At 45.6% G+C, this 23230-nt stretch overlaps 1 protein-coding gene across 2 annotated transcripts in view; it reads right to left on the minus strand.

The window, feature by feature from the left end:
- The window catches only part of LOC140405769 (uncharacterized), a 96516-nt gene that overhangs the window by 70121 nt on the left and 3165 nt on the right, over positions 1 to 23230 (minus strand). The window contains exon 1 of one of the 2 annotated variants that reach the window (XM_072494205.1): positions 10931 to 11032. The exons of the other annotated variant lie outside the window; for it this stretch is intronic. The gene's annotated coding sequence lies outside the window, so the exon portion shown is untranslated. Of the gene's footprint in view, positions 1 to 10930; positions 11033 to 23230 lie in introns of those variants that run through there. 2 annotated transcript variants of the gene reach the window in all.

Genomic DNA, 23230 nt, shown 5'->3' on the forward strand with positions numbered 1-23230 from the left:
TGTTAGCTCCGCCTTGCAAGGCGGGGTATAAGAGCCCGTGCTGCCCCAGCAGCTTCCTTCTGTACCTGCGCTGCTGGGGGAAACATCTAGCGTATTAAAGCCTTCAATTGTCTCCAATCTCGTTTCTGAGGTTATTGATTGTGCATCAAACATCTCAAACAAGTACTTCATTGGCTGTGAAGCACCATGGGACGGGCCAATGTGGTTAAAGGTGCTATATGAATGCAATTTTAGGGGAAGATGATGGTGTAGGGGTAATGTCACTGGAATACAGAGGCCCCCCAAAATTCCCTAGGGACACGAGTCAAATCACACCACGGCAACTGTTTAAATTAGAATTAAATTCATAAATCTGGAATTGAAGCTGGGGTCAGTAATGGTGACCCATCGATTGTTGCAAAAACCCACCTGGTTCACTCCCCCACACCCACGCCTGGCATCCCCAGCCCGATCGCGCGCAGGCACAAAATACCAGCTTGGCACCTTGGCAGTGCCCACCTGGCACGCTGGCAATGCCCATGCCTGCTGGCAGTGCCACCTGGGCACCTTGGAAGTACCAAACTTGCACCCAGGTGGTAATGCCAAGGTGCCAGGCTGGCACTGCCAGGGAATCACCCGATTCAAAGGGCATGCAGCTGGGGGCCTCCGATCCCAGTTTGTGGGGACCAGTGCTGAAAGGCATTCCCCCGAGGTCTCTGAGGGAAAGGGGTTGAATCCCAAACCCTTAGATACCTCGGGAACCTGAACATTAGAGTAAGGCTTACTGCCTCGTTCGAATATGCAGATTTGCCAAAAAGTGATCCTGCCCATTGTGGGCGGGATGCTCCTTGCAACCCGTCACGAGATTGTGTTGACATTCGCGAGGCGTTGCGAGCCGGGCGGATCCTGGGATCGGGGTCTCCCAGCTTTCACCGGCCACGCCGCGGCGAGATGCTTTTCCAGCGCAGCGTGGCCGGAAGATCGCGCCCATGGTTGCAGGATGGTGTAGGGCAGAACTCTCCCAACCGGGACCAGATCCCATGGCAAGAGGGGGGGGGGGGGGGGGGGGGGGGGGAAACAGGGAGTGTGTCCCGCTTGTGGGCTATGGGAAACGAGGCTATATTTCCCATTCCCAACACAATTATGCATCCGGGCTTTTGCACCATCTTCCGTGGCAGGGAAGGTTCTATGACTGCATCCCACCATCACACACGAGTGCCATTTTTAAAAAGCACTTGACATTCCTGACTCACCATTGAAGAAAGATGGACCTCCCCGAAGCTGGAAGATCCACTCGGTAAATGCATCCCCCCCCACCACCGGCCATGTTCCAGGCTCACTGGGGGCCTCCATTAGTCCCAACATCTACATGCCGCATCGGTCCTGGATCAACATGTTTTTCCACTGTCGTCGCGAAGAATTGGGCGAGGTGCCAGAGAGAAAGAAGATTCTAGACAGGCTTTCATCTGCATCTTAGTAACAGGATGTAAATCGGTTTGATGACATCCCCCAAAGGGATTCCCACATTTGCCTTGGCGGACTGCATCAAACGACCCCATTGTAATTTCACCCCGGAGTAAAAACAATTTTTGGGCTGCCCACCAAATTCCCATTTAGGAAGGTCAGGAAGCTGGGAAAAGGTGGAGGGGTGGTTCTGTTAATTGATTGTAGTAGCTCATTAGAGATGGATGATCGGGCAGCACGTGGTGCAGTGGTTAGCACTGCAGCTCACGGCACCGAGGTCCCAGGTATGATCCCGGCTTTGGGTCACGGTCCGTGTGGAGTTTGCACGTTCTCCCAGTGTTTGCGTGGGTTTCGCTCCCCCAACACCAAGATGTGCAGGGTAGGTGGGTTGGCCACGCTAAATTGCCCCTTAATTAGAAAAAATGAATTGGGTACTCTAAATTTAAAAAAAAAGATATGGATGATCTAAACTCAGGAAACCTGGACGTCGAAGAGGTTTGGGTTGAAGTGAGAAATAATAAAGGCAAGAAGTCACTTGTGGGAGTGGTGTACAGGCCCCCGAATTGTAACTACACCGTAGGGCAGAGTATGAAAGCAGAGATAATAGGAGCTTGTGAGAAAGGTACCAGTGGTAACCATGGGAATTTTAATCTACATATAGACTGGAAAAATCAGACAGGCAAAGGTAGCCTAGATGAGGATCTCATTGAATGTTTTCTGGATAGTTTCTTAGAAAATAAGTTTCCGGAGGCCAACCAAAGAGCAGGCTATACTAGACCTAGTATTGTGCAATGACATAGTATTAATGACCTCAGTGAAGATAGCCCCTGAGGTAGCAGCGATCGCAATATGATTGAATTTTGCAATTCAGTTTGAGAAAGAGAAGAGTGAGTCCAAGATTAGCATTTTAAACTTAAATACGGACAACTATGTTGGAATGAAAGCAGTGCTGACGAAAGTGAACTGGCAAACAAGGTTAAGGGACAGGTCAATAGAGATTCAGTTGCAGACATTTAAAGGGATATTTCAGAATAAACAGAATAGATAAACTCCCACAAGAAAGAACATTTACCCATTATCGGTAGTTAACGAAAGAAGTTAAATACAGTATCAAACATGAACAAAAACCATATAATTGAGCAAAGACAGGTAGATCAGAAGATTTGAAAGACAGCAAAGAATAAAAGATTAATAATGAGGGACAAATTAAGAGTACAAGAGAAATCCAGCTAAAAGTAGAAAGATTGATAGCAACAGTTTTGATAGATACTTAAATAAGAAAAAAAATAACAAAGCATTTTCCTGTAGAAAACGAGCCTGGAAAATTAATAATAGAAAATAAAGAGATTCAAGATGAATTGAACAGGTATTTCACATTGTTCTTCACTAGAGAGGATACAAGTAACATCTCAGAAATAGCTGCATCAGGAATTAGAAGGTAGGAAGGAACTCAGGAAAGTTTGACTTAAAGAGGCTAGTGAGATAGTTGATTGTTTTAATTTGCAAAATTCTCTGAATTTGCACAGGTAAGGAAGTAAATTGTGAAGAGGACATACGGAGGCTACAAGGAGATACAGATATGTTAAATGAGTGGGCAAAGTCAGGGGCTGGATTCTCCAAAAATGGGGCTATGTCCTCACGCCAGCGTAAAAACGCTGGAGTTTTACTCTGTAGATTCCCTAAAAATATTAGCAGCTATTCTCCTACCTGCTGGGGGCTGGCAGGGCCCCGGAGTGCTTCTCTCAGCTTCAGCTGTGGATATGGGTCCCCGCATGCGGACGGCAGCGGCCTCAAGCGGCCGCGTTGAACGCGACGGGGGACTCAGCCGGCGGATCTGGACGAGGAAAGAAGGTCCCAACGATCGGACCCGTGCTGCTACATGTAACACGCCTGATTGCTGCCCTGATCGCCCATAAGGCCCCCCGCCACGGTACTTGATCCCCCCGCAACCCCCACTGAGTCCGCAGCCGATTTTGTCACGGGGCTGCGGAGAATCCCGCCCCTGATAAATGATGTATAATACGGGCAAATGTGATATTGCCCATTTTGTCAGGAAGAGTAAAATAAGCTGATTATCTAAATGATGAGAGATTTCAGAGCTCGGAGATGCTGAGGGATCTGGTGTTCTTAGTGCATGAAGCACAGAAGGCTGGTATACAGGCACAGCAATGAATTAGGAAAGCCAATAGAATTTTGTTTACTGGGAGGGGAATTGAATATAAAATGTACAGGGCATCTCTGGAATACCCCATCAGGCCTATTCCAGGAACGCCCGGCCAGTCCACCAATGCTAGAACTGAACATGGGACCCAGCCCAACCTGACCCAGGAAGACCCTGCCAGCGACCCAAACCCAGACTAAAGACCCCCAAAATGGCAGAGATCCCACCCGAGGACCCGAAAGTGCGAAACGTAGATCCATCCTCATGGAACCCCGGGTGCCGACCAGACCGCAAACATGCCCCCCGCCCCCCCCCCCCCCCCCCACCCAGCCCCACTCCTCCAGTGACCCCAAAAATCGCAACCAGTGCCTGGGCCCCCTCCAGATGCAACCACTTACCTTCCACAAAGTCAGAGTTCTCCCATCAGATCCCGGACCAACCAGAAGCAGCCGCCAACCAAGTGAGGGAAAGGTGGTGGTCTGCAGGTGAGACTAAAACAACGCGCTTTCAAGTCTCCTCTTCCCAGCATACACCTAGCAATCGTTCAAGTGATCAAAAATAACCTGGACGAGCTTAACGCTAGATTTACCTCTCAGAGAGAAGTAAGGACTGCTGTGTGCTCTGTTTCATGGAGACATGGCTCACCCCCGCCTCACCGGACTGTGCCACACAACCCGACGGCTTCTCAATTCACCGGATGGACCGCACCGCGTCATCAGGCCAAGTGAAAGGGTTTCCCGCCTCTTCAACTCCTGGTGCTCGGACGTGGCGCCCCTGGCAAACTACTGCTACCCTGGACTTGGAATACCTGACTGTGAAATGCCGCCTGTACTACCTTCCACTTCTGCCATCACCACAGCGGTCTACATCCACCCTAGATGGAAATGAAGAAGGCACTTGTAACCCTGCTGTAACTAACAGTGAAACAGAACACCCGCAGGCCTTGTTCATCGTGGCCGGGGACTTCAACAAGGCCAACTTCAAGAATGTATTGTCAAATTTCCACCAACACATCTCCTGTCCCACCAGGGGCGGCAATGCCCTCCACCACTGCTACAGAAACATCAAGGGCACCTACTGACTTGGGAAAATCTTACCATAAGACTCCTTCTCCCGGCATACAAGCAGAAACTTAAGCGGGAGAATCCGGTTAAGAAGGTCGTGCAATGCTGGTCAGATGCAACAAAGAGCTCTTACGCGACTGCTTGAGTCAGTGGACTGCTCCATATTCAAGAACTTTAACGCCCAACTGAAACGAGTATGCCACCACCGTCACAGACCTCATTAGTAAGCGTGTAGAAGATTGCATGCCAAAGAAGATAGTTCAAACGGAAACCATGGTTTAATCGGGAGATTCACTTCCTACTGAAGGCCAGGTCTGAGGCGTTCAAGACAGGCGACTCTGACCAACACAAGAAATCCAGGTACGACCTCTGAAAAACCATCAGGAATGCCAAGAGACAATACCAGACTAAGCTGAAATCACAGACTAATGACACGGACTCTCGTTGGTTGTGGCAAAGGCTTAAACAACATAACGGGCTGCAAAGCAAAGCAGAGTAGAATCTCCAGCAACATCACACCCCTCCCCGATGAACTCCATGCATTCTATCAAAAATGCAGGAAACCATCAAATCGTTGTCAGCTGCCCCAGCTACCTCAGACACACCCATACTCACCGTCATAGCCTCAGAAGCCAGATCAGGTCCCGACGGAGTCCCTGGTCGTGCACTCAGACCCTGCACAGACCAACTGTCGGGTGTGTTCACAGACCTGTTCCACCTCTCCCTCATCCGTTTCCAACTGCTTCAGGACATTATTACGCTGGATTCCTGATTCCCAGAGAGCACAATGGAACCAAAGGCTACCTCCCGAACAACTAGCAAACAATTTTAAAATTTCATCACATCACACCATACAATTTTCCGAGCATCGATAGCACAAACTCCCCTCTGTGCCTGCAGGCTCTGTCAATGGGACCCGTTTTCTTGGACACCGACTTTAGCTCCTTCTGGGTCATGACCACCCTTGCCACCTTGGCTTTGAGCGAGGAGAACTGCTCCCAATGGTCCTTGGCTGCCTTTTTAGGTCCCACACCATTGCCTCTTGGGCCCCCAGTCTCTGCTCTGCTCTGTCCATTGCCTCCTTTATGGGGGCCAACGCAGCCTCTATTGCTGACTTCATTGCCACCATGAGGTCTTCTTTTGCTGCCTCGTGTGTTTCTGGAATTCCATCGTGATGAACTCCATCAGCTTCTCCATTATCGCCTGGGTCAGCGTTGGCGATCCCGTTGGGTCCACCAAGTTTGATTCTGGGCCGCCACCCAGGTCTCCCTGTTCAGGGGTCAAGGTTTTCCTCTCCCTGCTCTTACTGTTTTTGCAGCCTGACTGCTGGCTTAACGAAACCCTGGTTGATTAAACAGTAGATGGGGAGGAGTTAAGCTGGGGAACGCTTTGCACTTTTGGTGTCTGTTTGGCTGTATTAGAAGGTTTATCTGAAGTTCCTAGAAGAGAGCCTCCTTTCCTGCGACCGCTCAGCTCATGGCCGCCATCAGAAGTCACAGAACAGCCGTTCATATTTTCGAACCCAGGAAGCCCAATGTTAGCATTGATACTGTCACATGAGACAGTACCTAACTCAGCAAAGATTGAGATTGAATCTGGGATAAAGCTCAAGAGATAAAAAGCAGTACCTCCAGAGGCATAAACTTGTTCAGTGGGTATATGGGCGGTATGATCGCACAGTGGTTAACACTGTTGCTTCACAACGCCAAGGTCTCAGGTTCGATTCCCGGCTTGGGTCACTGTCTGTGCGGAGTCTGCACGTCCATCCACCCCCCCCATTCCCCCCGCCCCCGTCCCCAGTGTCTGTACGGGTTTACTCCGGGTGCTCCGGTTTCCTCCCACAAGTCCCGAAAGAAGTGCGGTTAGGTGATTTGGACATTCTGAATTCTCCCTCTGTTACCCGAACAGGCTCCGGAATGTGGCGACTAGGGGCTTTTCACAGTAACTTCATTGCAGTGTTAATGTAAGCCTACTTGTGACACTAATAAAGATTATTATTATTACAAGGCAACTGCTGAGTGACATTTATTCAAAACTTGTTGAGATTGCTCCATCTCAAATTGAACAGTTGTGGGACACGGCTATTAAAAAAGGGAAAATATTATAACTTCTTTTTCTAAATGTCTTAGTAATGACCCTCGACACTACAAACACAGCTAAAAACTGTGCTTTTTATTAAAGCACCCACCATGCCCCCAGTAAAGGTTTGAAGTGTTGAACTAAGTTACCAAGCTCTAAGCTACACTGCAAGTTCAAAGTTCTCCATCCAGCTTGACAAGAGAGAGAGAGAGAGAGTGAATGAACAATAAAAGTAAACAGGAGGAAACAAAAAATTGGGATGGGGTGGGGGAAATTGAATAATGGAAGTTTTGCTTAGTCTTTTTGTAATTATTCTTGGAATGTGTGTGATAGTTGTCCTCACAGCTAAGTTGCTAATTCATTCAGGCATTAAGAGCCAGCTATGCAGCCTAGGACTGAAGTCTCATCTCGGTCAGTCAGGGTATAAGTGACAAGTCCCAACTGGCACACTTCATAGCTGTCCAGCACTGTGCCAGCTCACCCAAGTGTTTCTCATGCAGGGCAGACGCCGTGTTGACAGTGAATGCTGATGGGCTATTTCAGCTGGAAAACAATATTCACAGCTGAGCTTGGCCTGCTCCTCACTGGAGGCTCAAGCACAGGTGTGCTTCCAGCTCACAAGGTGAGCATTTTGCTCATCAGCAACATTCCTTACCTTAATGATTACAAACTAATTGGTGAAATGAAATGAGTCATGGTTGGGTTATTTCTGGATTACCGACGAGGATTTGAGGGATTTAAAATATTAAAGCAGTTCAAGGTTAAAATATGTTCAAGCGGTTTGCACAAGGATCCACACTTTTCCTAATCTCTACGCTCATTGCTAATTTCACTCAGTGCGGGGGGGTCATAGAATCCCTATAGTGTAGGAGGAGGCCTTTCGGCCCATCGAGTCTGCACTGATCCTCTAAAAGAGCACCCTACCTAGGCACATGCCCCCACCACTTACCCATACCCCAGTCACCCCACCTAACCGGTGATAAAATGACGTAGAAAATAAAAGACTTGGATTTACATGATAAGTTAATTTGTTCGAGTTTCATTAGCTGAGGCCAGAATGTTGGTTGGGATACCAGGAAAATGCTTAGCTCTTTACAAACCATCTCATCACACGCATTTGTTTGAATGAAACAGGGGAAGCTTTATGCTGCGCTAAGCCATCCTATAACTACCTGATTTGAGAGTGCTCAGTACTAACAATTGTTGTTGGAAGGATGGGATGGGGGGTGTGAAACTGGTCTTCAGCGCCCTAAACGAGCAATAATGAATTGACTGTCCATTTTACGTCACTTTTTAAAAATTCATTTGTGGGACGTAGGCGTCACAGGCTGGGCCAACATTTATTCCCATCCCTAAATGCCCTTCAGGCAGTTAAGAGTCAACCACATTGCTGTGGATCTGGAGTCGCATATAGGTCAGACCAGGTAAGGGCGGCAGATTTCCTTCCCTAAAGGATATTAGTGAACCAGATGGGTTTTTAGGACATTCGACAATGGTCGTCATTAGACTTTCAATTCCAGATTTTTATTGAATTTGAATTTGACTATCTGCAGTAGCGGGATTTGAACCTGGGTCCCCAGAGCATTACCCTGGGTCTCTGGTTTGACTTCAATGGAAATTAAGATTTGCATTACTGTCCAAAATCAGTTTCACCTTCCCCGGGGTGATTGAAACTCTTGAATTTTGATGAGTACAAAAAGATACATTTGCATTTGTTATACAACAGAGGGGTGTGCCAAATAAATTACTGAAATCAACTTAAGCACACTTTTGTTACAGAGCATGAAAAACATCCAAATTCAATCATAAAAATATATTGAAAATAAAGTGGCCTAAAACATGAGTGACTGACTGCATCAAATCAAATTGCCCATCTATACTTATCACAGCGATGTAAGCAATCTAACCATCTGCAATTCTCAAACGTTCATAGAAAGAGGCAAAGACATTTCAATGGCCTACCCTTTCATGTGCGATGAAATGAGATAGCTTCATAATAGAAAGGGTTCTTTCCCATTTGCACTTTCTGAAGAGGAAAGCTCTGCAATAGATCTTTAATTACGTCTCAACAAGTGCATTTTGTTCATTGCTAATTTGTGCAAACACATTATAATCTCAGGATGGTTAAAGAACAGAGAGAGACAAGTTTATTAGCGCTACAGATACTGGATGATTCATTGGAAATATCTGGGGAGGGGGAAATTGCTGGTAATTGACAGATCTTCTCATGGACAAAGGGGCAAAAAGGACCAATTTCACACATACAATCAAGAATAAGAGCTTTCGTTTGCTTCATCATTCAACAAGATCACAGCTGATCTTCAACATCAACTCCATTTTCCCCAGAAATATGCTCGGCTCGAAATGGCCTCAATTGTTATTCAGGTGACTGTCTAAAATGGACACTAGGTCCCTTATATATGATAAAGAGAATCCTAGACATCCTCCAGATCCTCTAGACATCAGTTGTTCAAAGTTGAGCCGATGGTCTAACCAAGTGGCTGCCAACATACATGTCATTTATTCCATTCAATTTTATCCTCAGCTGGTGCAGGTACTCCACGTAGCACTCCTGAGAGTTACTATTGCCCACAATAGCCCAGGCCCTGTGCACTCTCCCACACCCACTATTTACTGAGAATATCAATCTAGATCATGGGATTGAAGCTCTGGAAGGGCTCTCTTGAGTAGCTCAACCTTGATGTTTCCAGGTTTTGGGCGGTGAACGTGAAATAATTACTGACCAAGCTAGGCTAACACAAGGGGAATACTGAAACTTGTCTTGCATCATTACAACCATATTATCGTCTGAAACATCCACTCCTTCCACCCCCATTGCACACGTAACATCTAAACTATGCACTGCAGCAACTCGCCAAGGTTCCTTCGACAGCACCTTTGAAACCTGTGATCCCTACCACCTTGAAGAACTAGGTCAGCAGATATATGGGAGTACCTCCATGTGCAAGTTCCCCTCAGTGTCAGACATCATCCCGACTTGTAACTATATCCCTTCTATTTCACTGTTGCAGAGTTTTTGCAACTCCCTCTCTAGCACAATTGTACACTACCTGCATCGGAATTGTGATGGTTCAAGGTGGCAACTCACCACGCCCGAGGGATGGGAATAAATGTCATCCTTGCGAGAAATTTTTGTACACCAGGAATTAATGGGGGTGGGGGGAAACTTCCAATCCATCTTGATTTACAAAAGAAAAAAGTAGACCATTCAACCCCCCCGAGCCTGCACCACCATTTTATAAGATCATGGCTGATCTGATAGTAATCTCAAATCTGCATATTCCCTATCCCCGATAATCTATAATCCCCTTGCTTGTCAAGTGTTAGCAATTGCATCTTTTGGCATACACCTGGTTAAGCTAATTGAATTGCTCAGGACATATAATGTGCATTGGATCAAGAGCATAAATGGAGATGGTCTTCCGTGCCATGAGGACTATGGTGCCTTATTAACCATTTTAAAACATCAAATCAGAACATTTCATTTGTGATTTGCTTTATTGTTTAAGGAGCAGCCCCTTTAATTTGTCCCACGGTTTATTTGATTTAGTTTAATTGGTTATTTAATTTACGTAAAATAGGAATCTAAATAGACAGTTAATTTGATTTAGTTTAATTGATTATTCGTTAGTTTCAAAATAGGAGTATAAATAGAGACATTGCAATGGGGGAGGAAGGAAGTTGTAACTCCAAGCTCTTTGAACAATAAATTGTTAAAGGAAGAAACAAGCTTCCGTATCATTCTTCCACCATATCAAGAATCTATCCACCTCGGTTTAAAAATATTCATAGACTCTCCTTCCACCGCCTCTTCAGGCAGAGAATTCCAAAGACTTACAACCCTCAAGAGAATAATTTTATCACATCTGCCTTAAATATGCGACCCCTTATTTTTAAATAGTGACCCCCCTAGTTCTAGATTTGCCCACAAGAAGAAACATCCTCTCCACATCCATCCCACCGATACCCACCAGGATCTTGGATGTTTCAAACACATCAAAACAAGAGCCCCCAACAAGCACTTCCTTGTCCATTAAACGGAGAGGCATTAATGCATATTAACCTCCCAGTTATCAGCATCAAGCACTCCCAGGATAACATCCATGGCTTGAAGTGGAGCAAGGTTCCCTTTACTTTATCCTTCTCCCTCCCAACAACTCACCTCAACCCAAACTCTGAAGAGCACCTGATTGGATGAATGCAACATCTTTCCACTTCTCCCAAGATCGAGTTTAGAGCCAAATTCACTGAAAGTCTGCGCCATGCTTGAAACAGGGGCTCAGAGTGGTGATTCAGCCCAGATTCACCCTCGACTGCGAACCAGCCTTCTCACCAAGAGGATAATCCAGCCACAAATGACGGAAGTCAGAGTCAAGTGACGGCACCATATCTGTCAAGGTGAGGCCTGATAAACTTGTCTTACGTTTGTGTGTAACTCTGCCAGATTTAATGCTTCTTTTGTGCAATGTACAGTAAATCCTTCAGTAACATTGTTTATTGTTGCAGCTACCAAATTGCCTCAACCTGCACTCCCTTAGTTACTCGACTACCCACACCCTTATGGTGATTTACCACACATGATGTTTTCACAGTGTTATATTTCACACGGATATTAAGAGCTCAAAGACACTCCCTGGCTGGAGGAGTTAATTAATCAGCAGGTCCAAACAAAATTGAGCAGATGGAGGAGACATTGAGAGCTGAACCAGTACAAGTTCTCTTGATAACTCAGTGGGTGTAAGGAAAGCCTATGTAAATCATACTGATCAAGATGGTATTAGAGTCGATCTATATTATCTTAGTTGGAAAGGTAGTAGACAGACTACAGTGCACTTATTTCCTATGTGTTGTCACCTGGTTATCTGCCTATCTGCCAACCAATAGGTAGCTACAAGCGATTGACGGTATAAAAGGAACCAGTCAAGGTCTGTCTCCACAAGCAATTCAAGTTCATTCAGCAATTGTTTAGGTTTCACAGTTAAACATTGGGGACTTCTATTCTGTGCTGTTGTTCAGCACCAGCAATGTGCTGTCATCATTTCCCAGAACACGCAATCACTTGGGCATTTAATGTGGAAATATTAGTCAACAAGTTAGCAGGAGACTGCCAGTAGAACAGCACAAACAATTAGTTACAGCAAGAAATAAGCAAAGATGTAACTGGGGGAGGCATTTGTTTGAATTTCCTTTGGGAAAAGGAGAGAAAGTTCCTGCTCTGTCCAAATAAAAATGAGCTGAGCAACAGACTATTAAGATTATTCACATGTTCAAACTCTACCAGGACTCATTGTAAAATCAGATTCAATTAATCTGTTCATTTTCAGACTAATACTAAAAAATACATAGAAGCTGTTCCTCAGGGAAAGAAGCCTATCACCCTGTACTCATACTGGCCTATCCAGGACTTCCTTGCCAATGCAGCTCACCGCCCCAAAAGAAAAACAAATTATCTTTTTAAACAAATGCAATCCCATTGGTTCATTGGGTAAATGGACGAGGATTGGCCAAAGTGTTGCCTCCCCAGGCCAATCAACTGCTGCCTTTACGATATGTAAAACAGCCACACAAATGGGAGAGCTGTGCCCCCCATCGCCGCTGCTCTCCCTCCCCAACATCCCAGCACCAGTGTCTACAGGAGACAAAGGGAAATATTGGACAAAAAGCTAGAAGGGATGAGCAGAAAGAGTTCATGCGTCCACCTTGGCTTAGTGGGTTTCAAGTCCATTGAATGCAATGCAGAAGGGGCACCATCGACTGTGCACCAACCCTCTGAAAGAGCACCCTACCTAGGTCCACCTACAGATCCCTGGTGCTGTGAGGCAGCAGTACGAAATACTGTGCACACTCCAGCACAAAATTTAGCTCAACACTTCCAGCGCAGTGCTGAAGGAACGCTGCACTGTCAGAGATACCATATTTCAGACGTCAAACTGAGAGAACATCTGCCCTCCCAGGTGGGCATAAAAAACAATGGCACTACTTTGAAGAGGAGCAGAGGAGTTCTCCCGGCTATCATGGCTCATATTTATCCCTCAGTCAACATCACAAAAACTGCACAATGCCGACAGTTCAAATGCACTGGTTTTAATGAGCTTTGGAATGCCCAGAGGTCGTTCCAAAGATAAGTGCTATATAAGTGCAAGTCTGGTAGATGTGCTGTGTCAGGAGAAAGGATTGAGACCCCATTTGTTCATCTCCCTCTCCCTGTATAATCATTACCTACTTTGCTGGATGACAGAGCCCAGGTCTCTTCTTTCTCTCCAGTTGGCGCCGAGTAATGTTGATTCGTTGCAGTGTTTACATTTTTCTATTCTTCTAATTTATGGGTGAGCCACTTAGATTCAAAACAAGGATTGAACTTTGAAGCAACTGCACATCTTTGGTCGTAAGAGCCCAATTAGTTTCCAAAACAAAAAGCACCATTTACAAAAAAAAAACATGGGATGAAAGAGTCTCATACTCTTGAGCTGGAATTAAAGGCTTAAACCTCAAGGGGGTGGTCCATGACAGAAGTCACAACTACCCATAATTCCCCTGAATGTCTCAGCTGAAAAAAGGTGTTCTCTATTCCCCCCCACCCTCCCATTATCTTTTTTTAAATTTAATTTAATTTTTTTTAAAATTTAGAGTACCCAATTAGTTCTTTTCCAATTAAGGGGCAATTTAGTGTGGCCAACCTACCTACCCTGCACATCTTTGGATGGCGGGGGTGAAACCCACGCAGACTTGGGGGGAATGTGCAAACTCCACACGGACAGTGACCCAGGGCCGGGATTCGAACCCGGGTCCTCAGCGCCATAGGCAGCAGTGCTAACCACAGTGCCACGTGCCGCCCTACCCCGTCCCATTATAGAGTGCTTTCTGAATGGCATCGGCATGGATGTTGCTGGAGGGAATGTCGATGAAAAAGTGATCCAGAAACCTGGACTAACGATCCAGAGAACGTGAGTTTAAAATCCTACAATCGGCAGTTTGAGAATTTAAGTCTAGTTAAAGAAAGAAAATCTGGAAATACAAAAGGTGGTTTGATGAAGTGGCGATGCTGTCGCAAAACACAACTGGTTCATTAATGTTTTTCAGGAACGGAATCTTCCTTCCTGACTCCGTCTGAATCTACAAGTAATTTTAGTCTCCATGCTAACATGGTTCATGCTCAACTCTTCTCGGGAGTAACCCAGCAAGACGCAACAGTTCTCAGGGAAACTAGGGACCAGCAACAAATGCAGCCTTGGCAGTGATACTGTAACCCCTGAATGAGCTCAAAGTTGGCACCTGATACTGAAAGAGATTTTGGTAAAGGACATTTGTGACCAGAGAGGTTATGAGTGAGCGCCTTGGCAAGCAGGTCCAAACTCTACTTCTAGTCTTCAAATTTTGTTTCATTTTCTACTGACGGCATCACCTCTTATTTCCAGTACTCCACCCAAATGAGCTCAGGCAGCGAAGGTTGATGGGCTATTTTATTACAGCAGGCATCACAACTGACACTTATGCTGACCGACACATGCACTTTTACCAATAAAAATCAATTTTTGATTGATTTTTCCTTTCTTTAATCCAGAGCTCTGGATAGAGGAATTCCATTAGCAAAGCCTCTGCCACATTCTCCAGAATCAATAGGAGGGCCAGAACACTGGTGTCCTTCTTGAAGCCAGTTCCACAAGCATTCGGAAAAATACCTGCAAAATCAACATCAACGGACTGAATGGCTGAAAGTTGTCTTCCCTGCCAGGTCCAGTTTTTTTCAATTCTCAAATGTCCAATCTCCCAGCAGAGGACAGAAAACCCACTTCAAAGACACTCTGAGGTTCTCCTTGATGCACGATCAATAACTGCAAAGACGAGGCTAAAGCATAACTGAAGGCTTTAATAGACTAGATCTGTTCCCCAGCAACTCGGGTACAAAATGAGCGCTGCTGGGATGGCACCGACTCTTATACCCCGCCTATCAGGGCGGAGCTACATACTATACAGGCAATGGTAAACCCCCAGGTTTAACCAATGGACTTCAGCCTCTCGGGTGCTGCAATACCTGATAATACCACACTCCCTGAATAGTGGCAGCATTGATATTAATGACTGGGCAGAGCTACAAGCCGTTCAGAATGAAGACAACTTGACCATCGAGCCGCTTTGAGTCCCAACAACTTACTAATGAGGCAGAGAAGGAAAGGAAAGCAGACAGGAACATAGGAAAGAGGAAACAGAAGCAGGGGGAGGCCATTAGGTCACTGGAGCCTGTTCTGTCTTTCAATTAGATCATGCTGGATCTTCTACCTCAATGTATTTTCCCGCACAATCCCCATATCCCTTGATATCTTCAATAACCAGAAATATCAATCTCGGTCATGAATATACTCAATGATTAAGCCTCCTCAGCCCTCTAGGGTTCGGAATTCTGCACTCATGGAACATCCTGCTACATATGCCCAAAGATCTCTGGATCAAGAATTGGCCATGTCACAAGAAACCCCCATGACAGAAACTCACAACTCAGTACACATCATTTCTGAATTGCAGGACAGCCGATAACAACCACCGAAGGTCAGTTAGTTAAACCCAGGAACTCTCTGCTCGCTCTCACAAAACGCTTCACCCAAAATGTTAAGTGGAACTGAAGTCTCACAATTCTCCCCTCACCCACTGAGCTTCTTTCACATTGCCTTCAGTGCTGGGAGATCTAACTGTTCTTTTCACTGTACCAAATGCTGAATTTAATATTTGTTTCGCATTCAAAGAGTTCAGACAAATGACCTGAACTCCTCTATTAGATTCCAGCCTGTAACTTACTCCCATTGCTAAGGAAAGAGAGTTTGGCTTATTAGTGAACAAAACCTGCTTGGAGGATGTATATAGGTTTCAAGGAATGATAGGAATTGTGCAGGCATGTAATAACAGAGGAGAAATGTAAAATAATGGATGGGATAAACAGCAGGAGGAAGTATTAAGGAGATTAGTATCATTGATGATAAGTAAATCACCAGGCCAGGGTGAAATGCATCCCAAGAGAAGCAAAGGAACAATTAATGGAGGCTCTGACCATCATTTTCCAATTCTCTCTTGTTTTGGGTGTGCTAGAGGACTGGAGGGCAAAAAAAAAAAAAAAGAGATGGACCGAGTAATTAGCGACCAGTTAGCCTAACCTTGTTGGTGCGCAAATCATTGGGGAAAAAAATGTCTTCAGGAGCAATCATAATTTAGAAAGGCACAAATAAATCATCCAGTCATTAAGAATAGAAAGGTTGTGTCTGACTAACTTGATTGAATATTTTGAGGAGGTAACGAGGAGGGTCGATGAGGGTAGTGCATTTGATGTAGTCTATATGGATTTTAGCACTGTTTTTCACAAGGTCCCATATGGCGCACTACATCAGTAAATTAGAAACTCATGGGCTCGAAGGAAAAGTGGTAAGTTGGATTCAATTCTGATTTAGTGGCAGGCAAAGACTAGTGGTTGGCAGATGTTTTTGTGACCGGTATGCTGTTTCCAATTAGGTTCTACCATGGAAAAGCAAGAGACAAAGATTTGTTAGGGGAATTAGAAGGATGTTTTCAGATGATACAATAAAAATGGCCATGGGTTGATAATGAGAAAGATATCAATGGACTGGTCAGGAAGGCAGAAAATGGCAAATGAAATTCAATCAGAAGAAATGTGAGGCAAAAGAGTTCAATGAATGTCAGGTTATTAAGTATAGAGGAATACAGGAACCTTGGAGTTTACGTCCACAGATTCCTGAAGCTAGCAGGCAGGCAAACAAGGTGCTCATTGGCCAAGGCACAGAATATAAGAATAGGAAGGGTTTGCTAGAAGTGTATAAAACACTAGTTTAGCCACAGCTACAGTACTGCATACAGTTGGGGTCACTGCATTTTAGGAAGGATGTGATCACACTGGAAAGAACGCAGAAATTTACGAGGATGTTTTCCGGAATGCAGGATTTAAACTAGGAGGAAGGAATGAATTGTCCGCTTCCTTTGGAACAGAGAGGCGCCAAGGGAGCATTTAATTGAGGGGTATAAAATTATGAGATGCGCCTAGCAGAGAAGTCAACAACCAAGGGTAGATTTAAAGTAATTAGTAGAGAATTATTGGGGAGTTTATGAAAATTCTTTTCACCCAAAGGTTGCTGGGTATCTGGAACTCACTATCTTAAAGAGAAATAGAAACATCAAATGTAACAACGAGCGAGAGGCAATGAATAAATGACACCAGGGCAGACAGTTCCGGTTTGGGATTTGGAAGAATGCGTTTCAAGCTGAAGGGCCGAATGGCCTTCTCTCGTTCCAATGCAGTGAGCAGAATGAAATGCAGTAAATAAACAATACGATCGGTCTAAGGTTACCAGCCAGTAAGCTACACTGGAAGTCTCTCCCAAATGTCTGCTTGGAGTTTGGAACTTTTTACATGGAACCATAAACACGAGGTGTTAAACGCCCCTCACTGAATCATTCTTTACATTTGACCGTGAACAATCTGTAACTTGTCCTTTAGGAACCAGCACAATGTTTTTCTATGCCTGGAGCAACCTCCAGGGTTCATTTTGTGCTGCAGTTCATAGGTCAGCCCACTCATAACACAACCACCAAAAATCCAGAAGACATCATTTCCTTTTTGTTACCAGAGCTCATTGGGGGAAAAACATTGGCATATCATCTGCCTTGCAAAACTCTCCACTCAAACCCCTTATTTTGTACCTCTCATAAAGCATTCAAAAAGACCAGGCCCGCGGCATTTCAAAGTAAATTAACAGCATTTTGCCCTCCTAACAACACTATGTTCACGTCAGCTCACTTTTTTCTCCAAATGTTTCTGTCTCTGTTCATTGTCTAACAGTTTTACCATTCAATCTGGGTTGTCCTTTCTCTCACCTGTTCCTTAGTTTTCTCCTGATTGCTTCCCTCATTCTTTCACTGATAAATCAGCTCAACATTCAGCAATTCTCTTCAGCACACAGTCCCGAGAGGAAACTTTCATTCCCTCCATTATGTAAAAGCGGAGTTGCGTCACCTTGATTTCCTCTCCATTCTTGAACCAGGCAGTTTTTTTTTGGTTAAAAACACAACTCCCTCCTCTTGCTGTTTCACTCCCTCCTTAGTCATCGTTCATTAATTCCTGTTCTTGGCTGACTTATTTTGACAAAGTCAAACAATCACCCCTCCTCTGGTAAGGCAGTCAGTCTGCAAGAAGCTTAGTTTACTATTTCATTCCATTTCTACAGGTATTTTATCAGGAAAAGAGTGAAGTGAGTGTTGATCCTCTAGAGAGTGAGAATAGGGAGCTAATTGTAGGTAATAAGGAACTGGAGGATGAATTGAACAAATATTTTGCTTCTGTTTTCACTATAGAGGATATGAAAAACATTCTAGTAATAGCAGTAAGATGGCAGGTGGGAAAGGTGGATAGGAAAGAGAGGAACTTGGAGAAACTACAATCACTGGAGAAGTTGTAGTGAGCAGATTGATGGAGCTGCAGCTGACAAGTCTCTGGATCCAGGTGGACTTCACCCTCGGGTCTTAGCTAATGTGGTAGAAGATGGGTTGGTGCTGATTTTCCAACATTCCCTAGATTCTGGAAAGGTTCTATTAGTCTGGAAAGTAGCTCTACTCAAGGAGGGAGAGAGGCAGAAAACAGGAAACTATACGCCAGTTAGCTTCTCATCTGTTGTGGGGAAGGTGTTAGAATCAATTATTAAGGAGATTGTAGCACTTGGAACAAACTCAAAGTAATTGGGAAGAGTCAGCATGGTTTTGTGAAAGGGAAATCATGTTAAAACAATTTATGAGAGTTCTCTGAAGGAGTAATGTGCTGTGGATAAAGGAGAGTCTGTAGACCTACTGTACTTAGATTTCCAGAAAGCATTTGATAAGGTGCCGCATCAAAAGGTTATTGCAAAAAATAAAGTTCACAGTGTCGGGGATAACATATTAGCCTGGATAGAAGAATGGCTGGTTGACAGAAAGCAGAGACTATGCATTAATTGGTCTTTGTCTGATTGGCAGGATGTGACAAGTGAAGTTCTGTAAGGGTCTGTGCTGACACCTCAACTTTTTATAATTTATATCAATGACTTAGATGAGGGAAGTGAAGGCATGGCAGCAAAATTTGCAGATGACTCAAAGATAGAAGGGAAGTATATTGTGAAGAAGACATACAGAGTTTGCAGATGAATATAGATATGTTTAGTGAGTGAGCAAAAATCTGGCAGATGATATATAATGTGGGAAAATGTGAAGTTGCTCACTTTGGCAGGAAGAAAGAGTAAAAAAAGCAGAATATTACTTAAATGGACAACGGCTGCAGATCTGCCAAGTTGCAAAGGGATCTAGCTGTTCTCGGCACATGTCAGTATGTAGGTGCAGCGTGTAATCAAGAAGGCTAATGGAATGCTATCATTTATTACAAGGGGGAGTGAACATTAAAATAAGGATGTTATGCATCAATTGTAAGGGCATTAATGAGACCGCATCTCAAATACTGTGTGTTTTTTAGTTTCCCTATTGAAAGAAGGATGAGGGGTTTGTCTTGAGGAACACAGGAGTTGGAGTGGAAGTAGGCAATTCATTCCTATGAGGAAACACACACGAAAAACAAAGGACATGCATAAATCTATCGGGGTTTCAAAGAGTGAGGGGTGACTTGATTGAAGTATACAAGATCCTGAATGGTCTTGACAAGGTGGACGTGGAAAGAATGGGGGCGATTCTCTGAGCCCCGCGCCGGGCTGCAGAATCGCCGCAACCGTGCCATGACGCCGGCGCACGGTTCTCCGAGGTGCAGAGAATCGGCGCCATTTGCGCCGGCACGTTTGACGCGGTGCCGGCTGCGGGCCGCTGGAATCAGCGGGGCTGCCGATTCTCCGGCCCAGATGGGCCGAGCGGCCGCGCTGATATGACAGAGTCCCGCCGGCGCCGTTCACCCCTGCACGAAGGGTCGGGGGGCGGCCTGTGGGGGGGGGGGGGGGGGGGGCCTCCGTCCCCGTCTGGGGGGGGGGGGGGCTCCGATGGGGTCTGGCCCGCGATCGGGGCCCACCGATCGGCGGGCCGGCCTCTCCCACCCACCCCCCCGGGCCTACTTTCCTGCGCGGCCGGCCCCTGAACACCGATGCCATGTTGAGTCGGGGCCAGCACGCAAAAGAAGTCCCCCGCACATGCCCAGTTGGTGCCGGGAGGGGAGGCTGGAGGGGCGTGAACCCCTCCAGCACCGTGCTGGCCCCCGTGGGGACCAGAATCGGTCGTCCCCGTGCCCGTTTTGCGCCGTCGTGAAACACTTGGGCTCCATTTGGGAGAATCGCCCCCCCAATGTTTCCTCTTGTGGGCGAGTCCCGAACACGGGGCACGGTAGCCTTGTGGATAGCACAATTGCTTCACAGCTCCAGGGTCCCAGGTTCGATTCCCGGCTTGGGTCTCTGTCTGTGCGGAGTCTGCACGTTCTCCCCGTGTGTGCGTGGGTTTCCTCCGGTTGCTCCGGTTTCCTCCCACAGTCCAAAGATGTACAGGTTAGATGGATTGGCCGTGATAAATTGCCCTTAGTGTCCAAAATTGCCCTTAGTGTTGGGTGTGGTTACTGGGTTATGGGGATAGGGTGGAGGTGTTGGCCTTGGGTAGGGTGCTCTTTCCAAGAGCCGGTGCAGACTCGATGGGCCGAATGGCCTCCTTCTGTACTGTAAATTCTATGTAAGGTTTGAACTGTTTTAAAATTAGGGTTCATCCTTTTCGCACTGAAATTAAGAGATTATTTTCCCCACAATGAAGAGATTATTTTCCCCACTCAGAGCGTTGTGTAACGGAACTCTCTCAGAAGGCGGTGGAAGCAGGGTCACTGAATCTTTTAAAGGCGGAGGTAGATTGATTCCCTTGCCTAACCAAAATCTAAAGTTATCTAAGGGAGACGGGAATGTGGAACTCAAAACAAACAAATTATTTAATTTCTGCCGCTGCCATTAAAATTATTTAATGGCAGAAAGCAGGCTTGAGGGGCCAAATGGTCTACTTCTGCTCATATTTTGTATGTTTGTATGTTCTTCCTCAGCAGTCCCATAAAATTCAAATTTGTGAGAATGACTTGGAAACTGCTGCCATATCTAGAGAGACTCTTTTAGCACCCCCCCTCCCCCCTTCTCAACACCTTGACAGTTTTCCTTGTTTAGATTAGAGATTCCTCTGTTTCATCCACCTGATCTCTCGGTGGCCTTACTTCCTTACCATGGCTCATCGTGAAGACATTACCAAATGCAGAAAGAAAAGCAGAGGAGATGAAAATCAGGAAATAATATTGTTCAGCTTAGGCTGTGATAAAGGAAGACTGAGGAAAAGAAAGATTTCCAGTTGTGAGCTCCTGTGCTAGAGTGAATTAGACGAGAAGATCGGTTTGATTTAATACTCATTCATGGGTTGCAGGCATCGTTGGCAGGACCATCATTTATTTCCCATCCCTAATTGTCCTCAAGGAGGTGGCGATGAACTACTTTCTTGACAACTAAGTGGTTTACTGGGCAATATCAGATGGCTTTTAACAGGGAACCATATTGCTGAGGCCATGAAACTGCAGCAGATTCCCTTCCCTAACGAAAAGCAGATGGACGTTTTTTTATATAAACGCAGTTGTTTCATGGTCACCATTCAAATATCAGCTTTTTATATTCCAGATTTATTTAATTAACTGAAGTTAATTTCCTCAGCTGCCATTGTAGGATTTGAACTCATGCCTCCAGATCTTTAGTTCAAGTTTCTCGATTACTAAACCAGTAACATATCCATTACGCTTGTGTGCCCCAGCCAATACCGCACTGATTTGAACACAGGGAGGGAGGGGGGTATGCAAAATGGGATACTTGGAGTTTGCAGATGAGACAAAGCTGGGTAGAAGGGTGAGCCGTGAGAAGTTGCAGAGACGTTTCTGTGTGATTTGGGCAAGTTGAGTGAGTGAGCAAATGAATGGCGGATGCAGTGTAATGTGGATCAATGTGGGATTATCCACTTTGGTAGCAAAAATAGGAAGGCAGATTGCTATCTGAATGGCTATAAATTAAGAGAGGGGGAATGTGCAACGGGACCTGGGTGTCCTTGTCCACCAGTCGCTGAAGGCAAGCGTGTAGGTACAGCAGGCAGTAAAGGCGGCAACTGGTATGTTGGCCTTCATTGCAAACAGATTCGAATACAGGAGCTGGGATATCTTGGTGAAATTATGCAGGGCACTGGTGAGCCCACACCTGGAGTATCGTGTGCAGCTTTGGTCTCCTTTTCTGAGGAAGGATGTTCTGGCAATCGAGGGAGTGCAGATTACCAGACTGATTTCGGGGATGATGGGACTGACGTTATGAGGAGAGATTGAGTCGGTAAGGATTATATTCACTGAAGTTCAGGAGAATGAGGGGAGATCTCATAGAATCCTATAAAATTCTAACAGGACTAGACAGGGTAGATGCAGGATGTTCCTGATGGTAGAGGAATGCAGAACTAGAGGTCATAGTCTAAGGATACGGGGTAAACCATTTAGGACAGAGATGAGGAAAAATGTATTCACTCAGAGTGATGAGCCTGTGGAATTGGCTACCATGGACAGTAGTTGAGGCCAAAACATTGTATGTTTTCAAAAAAGGGTTAGATATCGCCATTGGGGCGAAGGGGATCAATTGGGGGGGGGGGGGGGGGTGCGGGATTAGGCTATTGAGTTGAATAAATAGCCATGATCATAATGAATAGTGAAGCGGGCTTGAAGAGCTAAGTGGTCTAATCCTATTTTCTATGTAAGTGAGGAAAGTAACACTGACCATATCAGCATCAATAAAACAGAAAAGGTTTCTTGATGCAAAGAGTCAGAGTGTGGGACAGACAAAAAGCGAGGGGAAGAGTGAGGCAGCGAGGACAAGGGAGAAAACACGAACACACAGCGAGAGACGGAACGAAAGAGAGAGAGACAAAGGGCACACGAGTGAGGGGGTGAGACAGAGGTGGTGCCAGTGTGGGGGCACGAGACAGCAAGTGCTAGGGCAGGGGTTGGGGAGAAAGAAAGACGGGGGCAGTTCCTGCACAGAGGTGAAACAGGTGATTGGGCTCCCCTTGACAAGGTTAAACACAAGGAAATTCAATGAATATCAGGCACTGATTTGAGGTCCGGTAACAGCTGTATTTTTACATCATTATTATTCTTGTGACCTGAAGCAGGAACAAGGACCTGTGGAATGTTTGACATTTTGAGGTGAGTCAGAGAGAAACAGCGTTTTCAATCCTGTTCTCTTCACAGATTTAAAAAGGGAGGGGATGACTGATATTATTGTCTGTACACACCCTGGCACACCCAGAGACCCAGAAACACACACACACGCACACCCAGAGACCCAGAAACACACACACACACACACACACACACACACACAGACCCCCCCCCCCCCCCCCCCCCCCCAGGCACAACCAGAGACCCAGAAACACACACACACACACCCAGAGACACCCCCCCCAG

This window comes from Scyliorhinus torazame, chromosome 2 (assembly GCF_047496885.1).
Source record: "Scyliorhinus torazame isolate Kashiwa2021f chromosome 2, sScyTor2.1, whole genome shotgun sequence".
In the NCBI taxonomy this organism is placed as follows: Eukaryota; Metazoa; Chordata; class Chondrichthyes; order Carcharhiniformes; family Scyliorhinidae; genus Scyliorhinus; species Scyliorhinus torazame.